At 37.8% G+C, this 6,916-nt stretch overlaps 1 protein-coding gene across 2 annotated transcripts in view; it reads right to left on the bottom strand.

The window, feature by feature from the left end:
* Positions 1 to 2,876: 2,876 nt before the first annotated feature.
* LOC118339076 (solute carrier family 35 member F5-like) overlaps positions 2,877 to 6,916 on the bottom strand; it is a 20,234-nt gene continuing 16,194 nt past the window's right edge. For both annotated transcript variants that reach the window (XM_035676608.1, XM_035676609.1), the window contains exon 16: positions 2,877 to 4,735. The gene's annotated coding sequence lies outside the window, so the exon portion shown is untranslated. The remainder of the gene's footprint in view (positions 4,736 to 6,916) is intronic.

Genomic DNA, 6,916 nt, shown 5'->3' with positions numbered 1-6,916 from the left:
ATAAACACATCATGGGCAGTGCTGCGTGCTAGAAATCATTCACAGCTGTTAGATGTTAAAGGAAATGAGCCAACATAAAATGGTTGAGAAGGGCTTAACTAATGCCTAATTATTTACATTATAAAACCAGTCATGCACTGGAGCGATAACGACGACTTCTAGCCCACGTAGAGAAAGAAACGAGAGGGAAAAGTCTTACAGCCCCCACTTGACACTGAGAGGATCCAAAAGGGACACACTCTAGTTTTGACTCAAAATGCCTCAGGGAAGGTATACTCTGTACTCGACAGGACCTAAAATGTCTCCTCCTTTATGCAACGACAGGTTTTACTCAACATTTAGTTCACTAGTTTGCTTAAATGTGATGTTTGTGGTTGCGAGGCATGCAGTGTTTGCAGGCATTCAGCAGCACAACTGATGTTCCACAAAACTGTTTTTGGCATCTTTTCTCTGAAATCATAGCCATCACGCAGCAGTACACACTGAAAGTAATATAAAAGCTATGTTTAGCGAACCGAGTCATGTTTTCATACAACCTTATGAAAGAGACTGCAGGTGCTTTTTTTGAGACTTGGGCAAACACAAGACGAATGGCCCCGAAGAGGTGAATGTGTGTGAATACAGCTTCTTTCAGCACAGTCTCTAAGTGGATACGATTGCAAGCTCTTCTCTATGTGTACACTTTTCTTGGTGAAGTTGTTAAAAAAATTTTTTTCAGTTTGATAGACAACCAGAATCAAACATGATTTCCCAAGTCTGACAATAAATAAAAGTTTAAAAAGAACAATTTCACAAAGAAAAACAAATGCTGTTTACAATCACTCTGTATTTACTCTATAATGAGATGCAGTTAGTCTCCGCAATTTTATTTGTGATGTAAAGATCTTATTGTGTAAATGTATCCTCTGTATAGTAGGACTGCTGAAGTTACGACTGATTGATTTCTTTATGTAAAAATGTCAGAAAATGGTGAAAAATGTGTTTCCCATGGCCCAATGTGTAGCTACTTACAAATGTGAGTGGATTGTTGTGTAACTGTATCTCAATCCGTGTGTGTGCAATTAGATGTGTACATTTGTAATGTTTTGTAAATGTGTAGACAAATTATGGTTTTGGTTTAGGTTTGTCCACACATTTTGAGATCTATATATGGATTTACAAACATCAGTTTACTGTCATAGAGAAAAAAGAAAAGAATAATCACATTTTAAAAGCTGAAATCAGAGAGTTTGGACATTCTTAAAAAAGGAGATTTGATCAGGAATCAGAAAATGATTAACCAATTATCCAATTAGTTTGTTTAGTCACTCGCTAATCCTATATATTGGGCACTAATAGTTTACTCAGGTATTTCGGACACAGCCAGAGTCTACAGCCATGCTGGATTGGATTTAAACTGACAGCTGCTGGATGAAAACAACATTTTGGTCAATTGCAACCATTTTTTCATTTTCAAAGGGATCCCTTGACCTCCGACCTTAAGATATTAGAATGAAGATAGGTTCTGTGGGTAAACGAATTACAGCTGAGACTGATGGGCGTCAGTAGCTTTGCTGGTATTTGATCATAATGATAATGAATAGTGATGGCCTTTATTTAAAAAGTAAATGTTAAGATATTTCACTGGATGAATAAAGGTTTGACCTGCTGGTGGCACTAAGTGAAAAGAATTGTAAGACCACAAGGTCTGCAGAAAATGATGGCCATATATGTCAATGTATTTTGGTGCTAACTGACCACAACCCATTCAGCTAGCGTAGCTAAAATAATGCCACTGGCAGTTTGACAACCACAGCAACAGTCAGTAAAACACTGCTGCATCGCGCTCTAATAATACTTTCACACTGTCACTGCTCTGAGTAAATAGCTGTACTACGAGGAGAGGGAACTGGTTCATCCAGATTACTTCAGGATTAACTTCCAGGTAAACTCGTACTACAAAAGGTGGATACGTTTTACCTGAGCTATATTGGAATAACTAACATCTTCATCACCGTCATAGTAGCGTTTCACACATTATCAGTTTAAGCAATCCTGTCAACCCTGGCTTTTTTTCCCTCTGTTAAACCAGATATGTTAATTTCACTCAAATTTTTCTTTAAACTGATTACATCAAAGTTTTCAAGTGATACAAACTCTTAAATTAAACAAATCTTGATTTAACAACTTTAAGTAATTTGAAGTGGCACTAACTTAGTTATAAAAACATTCCTGATTAATAACTTTAATAGGTAGTTTGTTTGTACACAGTACAACTTAAAATGACTAAACTTCTTGATCAAGAATGTTAATCTAAACTTTTGTTAGTTTTACTTTTTTGTTGAAACTGATCACATCAAACTTTTTGAGTTGAAATAACTTATCTGGTTTTACAGTGTACCTGAAGTTCAACTCCCTTTTATAATACAGCGGTGGCGCTACAACCTACCATGAATCTGCACCACAGACCTGTTCATAAGGAGATAGTCAGGAGCAGACAGCAAATACTAACATTTACAGTGTTTTACCAGAAGCAGTACCTGAAATGCTTACTGTACTTACTTACTAACACTTATTGCATGCCACTACTTCAGACCACTGAGTCTAGGTATGCAGCCCACAACACAACACAAAGATACGCCCTACTTAGAAAAAAAGCAGGGCGGGTTTTCGTAGAAAACGTGGGGAATATGGGTTTGAAAAAAAGTATCTTCTGCAAACACATAGCTGAAACTTAACACTGAAAAAGATGACACTGATAATGTCCTGGTTGAAACAGATGCCAAAGAGTTAGTTATGGTTGTACTGAATTAGGAAACTTGCATCTTTTTGGGTCCAATCCAGGCACTTGTTAAAAGAAATACGATCCTGTAGAGATACACTATTTAACCAAGGGATTTAAAAAGATATATTTTAATAGTGCAGTGTAAGTATGAAAACAGACTTGCAAAATAAAAGTATAATTCAAGAGCTGAGGTTGATAAAAGGAAAGTTACTATTACAGTCTTTTTCCTGGCCTTCTTTTAGATCTGACAACATCTTCATTAATGACACTTTAAAGGAATTGTTCGGATATGAAAAACAAGACAAAGAACCTGAGAAAGAAAAAAAGATAATCGCGTAAAAATCATATACAGATTCCCCAAGCACCGTTGATAAAAGATGAAAAAAAATTTTTTTTTTGAAGTCTAACCAGACAACATGGGAAATAATTACCACTTTGTAAACCAATTACCCTAAACTGATGACAGAAGAATGAACATGAACAAGACATATCTGTCGCTTAAAGTGCTCAACCCGTTCATTTACCTCCTCACTTCCTCGACTTCATACCTCCATCAGCGGTGAGTGTCATAACAACACACTCCATAAAGACAACACACGCACCTGACGTCTGACGGGATGAGTGGAATAATATTGACATTTAACCTTCACCTGTAGTGTTTACATCCTGGATTACATGACAGACGACTGATGACTGAGGCCGCTAAAAGAAATGCTCTTTTTCTCATCACATGAAATCAAATACTTTTTTGCTTCAGAAAATATACAACAGCCCGATCAGTCGCAGAGTAAAAGAGAGAATGTGACTGTAATGCAAACTCTTCCTCAATGATACATTAAATATTAAGTGATAGATAATCTCAAAGGAGGAATCTGTAGTGGTCATAAACAAAAACATCAATACTCTGTTAATGTGTCACTGTGTACAGTATTTACACCCATTTTGGAAAGGAAACTGCTCACACAAGCAGACCGTTATTGCAGCAAGGCATTTTGTAGCTTATAGCGGAAGGCTTATCGTTTCATATTCAAACACAATAGATTACGTCTCTATCACAGTTTGTCTTCATGATCCAGCGCTGTCAGAGGTACTGCAGGGAACAAGAAAATCTGTCTGCGAAGGGTGCGACGCTTTTCTCGTTCAAGCTGTAGCGTGATTTCATTTTTCTTCATTTCCGACGTACAAAAGAAAATTAAGACTAATCCAAAAGGAAATAAAAACGAGGGATATTAAAATGTTAGATTCTATCAGGACAGTGTTATAATACCTCACACATAGAGGTCACTCAGAACGGTTCTGTCATTATCCGAGCTGCCAAGGCTGGTAACACGAACCCATCAGTGTGCTGCGCCAGATGGCACCGCAGATCCAGATGTTGGAATTAGTGACACTGCTGCAGTACGGTACAACATTTAAGGAGATCTGTGTGTATGGGAATAACATACCGTCAAAGGCAGCCAATTAAAAAAATAAACTCCTCACATACATGTCTGACAGATTGATGGTCTGTGAAAACGCGCTGTCTGCTTCACACACACTCTCACAAACAAGCAGCAAAGGCTTAAAAAGGCCTACGGACAAACGACGCGACGCCAGTAGGGACACCATGTTCATCCTAGAAAAATAAGACCTCCAATTGATTTCAGAGTTCTAACACAGTTGCTCTGTTAGTGTTATGATCAAGTTCAACATGTACCGTTTCATTAGGTCACGTGACACTATAGTAATCACTGATAATGTCCAGCACCTTGAGCACCATAAAGTTTCTTCTTACACAGCAAAAAATAAAACAAACGAATACCAATCTCAGTCTGTGATGACTGAAGATGTGAAAATAAAGATGAACTTGTAGAAATGAAGGCGTCGTCTCAACACTGTAGAAAATAAATAGATTTCATATGAGGCACTGGGGAAGTTCAATGTCTCTGAAAGCTTCCAGATTGTCTTCTCAGCGAGATCCACATTCGCCACCTTGGGAGACACAGAGAATATTATGAGAAAACAGAGTGGAACAAATCTATGTGTACGATATTGTGTACAGACATTTATGGTTGATACAGCAGAACCAGAGATATCGATATTTATTCTGTGCATTCTTGAACCGCTAGCATCAAGCACGTATTAGGGGCGAGGTAGCAAGACAGCATAAGTTAATGCTAACGTAAAATTATGTGAGTTGACTGAAAACTCAGTCTCTTGGTGGGTTTTTCAGATTTTGAAGGGATGAGTGAGTACTCCGTTATCTGTGTCTGTTCAACCAAACTAATTGATCTTTATCTGTATTTATCCTGGCAGTGGGCGGGGCTTAAACCAGGTGTGGGCGGGACTAAGGAGGTGAAATTAATATGGGTTGATCAAAAGTTGCTATATTTATTTTAGAAAACTATTTAAAAAACAGCTTCAGAATTGAGCTTTAGAGTTTTTGATCAAAAATAAATATTTACAGAACAGGTTTTATTTATTATTTAAGAAAATGAATATTGACCCATTTTACTGATATTTTTAAAAAAGTACGTAAAAGGTACATTATCCCTTCCAGATACTCGTTTCAGCGAAGTACTCACTCAGCCCTAATGTTGTTTTAAAACGAGACACCTGTTAAAGGATCTTAAATACACAGGAGCTACATACATCATCCTAAGAGCAACAAGCCTCATGTCCCTGACAGAAAGTCTGCAAAGGACACAGAGGTCATGTCCTTTTTTCTGGGAATTCAGGGGTCTTGGAAACTCGGGAAGATTTTACATTCTATAGTTTAAAAAATGAAACATTACATTGTAAGTATTTCAAGATTCAATATAAATCATATTTGATAAGTCAACAAAATACATAAAGAAGTCAGTGTTTCCTGACCAGAATTGTTTTTCTTGCACTTTAGAAAACATTTAAACCTTCACATCTGGAAGTCAAACACAAATGTGTATTTTAGGGATGTGTATTGGCAAAGATCTGGCGATACAATACATATCACGATACAGGGGTTAGGAATTCAATATACTGCGATATATGAAAGCAAAGTCATATGTTGCAATGTTAGTAAAAAGTTTACTTTGAGATCTGCATATGTTTATCACAGTCCCTGTAACATCCAACTTCACAGCCAGTGGAGGTTAAAAAATGTTTTTTATGGTGTTTTGGGGAATCAATACGATATCACAACAAAAAAATATCGCAAAATCAAATAATTAAGAAGTTGCAGAGACTTATCTTTTGGTGCGTTGGGGGGAATCAAGACCTCAGCCTTTTCTCTTATATATCTAGTAGATATCTTTACTATCGTTTTGAGCTTGTGATGGGTGTTGTTAGTATTTTTTTGACATTGTACAGATGAAGCTGCCAATCATTTAATCAAAAAGTCAATCCATTAAATAATCATCAGTCGCAGCCTAAAGACACACAGACGCGCACACACATGGACTTGCTTCTCCATTAGACTACACACCCAGCAGACAGGCTTAAGTTTGTCCTAAATTGCACAGTTTTCATTCCCCACTAACGCCTCTATTAGAAGCCACATGCTGAGCTCAAAATCTCTCTCTGCCCTGCTGGCAATTACTTTGCGGGTTTGGGAGGCAGATGAGAAAAGCTTGACTAATCCTATGAATAGTGAAGAGGCGGGGCGGCTTCGCTGAGATGCAGACTTTGAGGAGTGGGTGGCAAATCACTGATCTAAAATATTTACGTGACGATCATCCTGTCCTGCTCGTCTTGTGTCTCCTCTTACTCACCACCACGTCCAAACACTGAGGGCGTCAGACAAATGCTCGACAGATGTTCAGAGAGAAACAACTGAATGAAAGCAAGGAGGAGGTAGGAATCCACAGCAACTATTGCAAAATCCTCACTGACTGGGACTATTATTATTGTTAAAGATAGACGTATTGATTTTGTTTTGGCCATTAGGGGGCAGCAGAACAAGCTGAAACCAAAACACTGACATATTATCACCTTATAACAGGGGTTCTCATCTTATTTCATCCTGTATCTGCGATTTAGGAGCTGGTAGCAAATTCTCCAGTACGCTGATGTGTGAACTCGGCAGCAACGACACAAACTGTCTCTTCTGCACTTAACGTCACCATGACAACAATGTTAACAATAGGCAAATAAGCCAAATTAAAACCACATTCAGGTCCAGATAGATTTTTTCCC

The sequence above is a fragment of the Morone saxatilis genome, unplaced genomic scaffold (assembly GCF_004916995.1).
Source record: "Morone saxatilis isolate NCDOM2014 unplaced genomic scaffold, NCSU_SB_2.0 Contig5, whole genome shotgun sequence".
NCBI lineage: Eukaryota > Metazoa > Chordata > Actinopteri > Moronidae > Morone > Morone saxatilis.
This window is presented reverse-complemented; position numbering and strand designations above follow the sequence as displayed.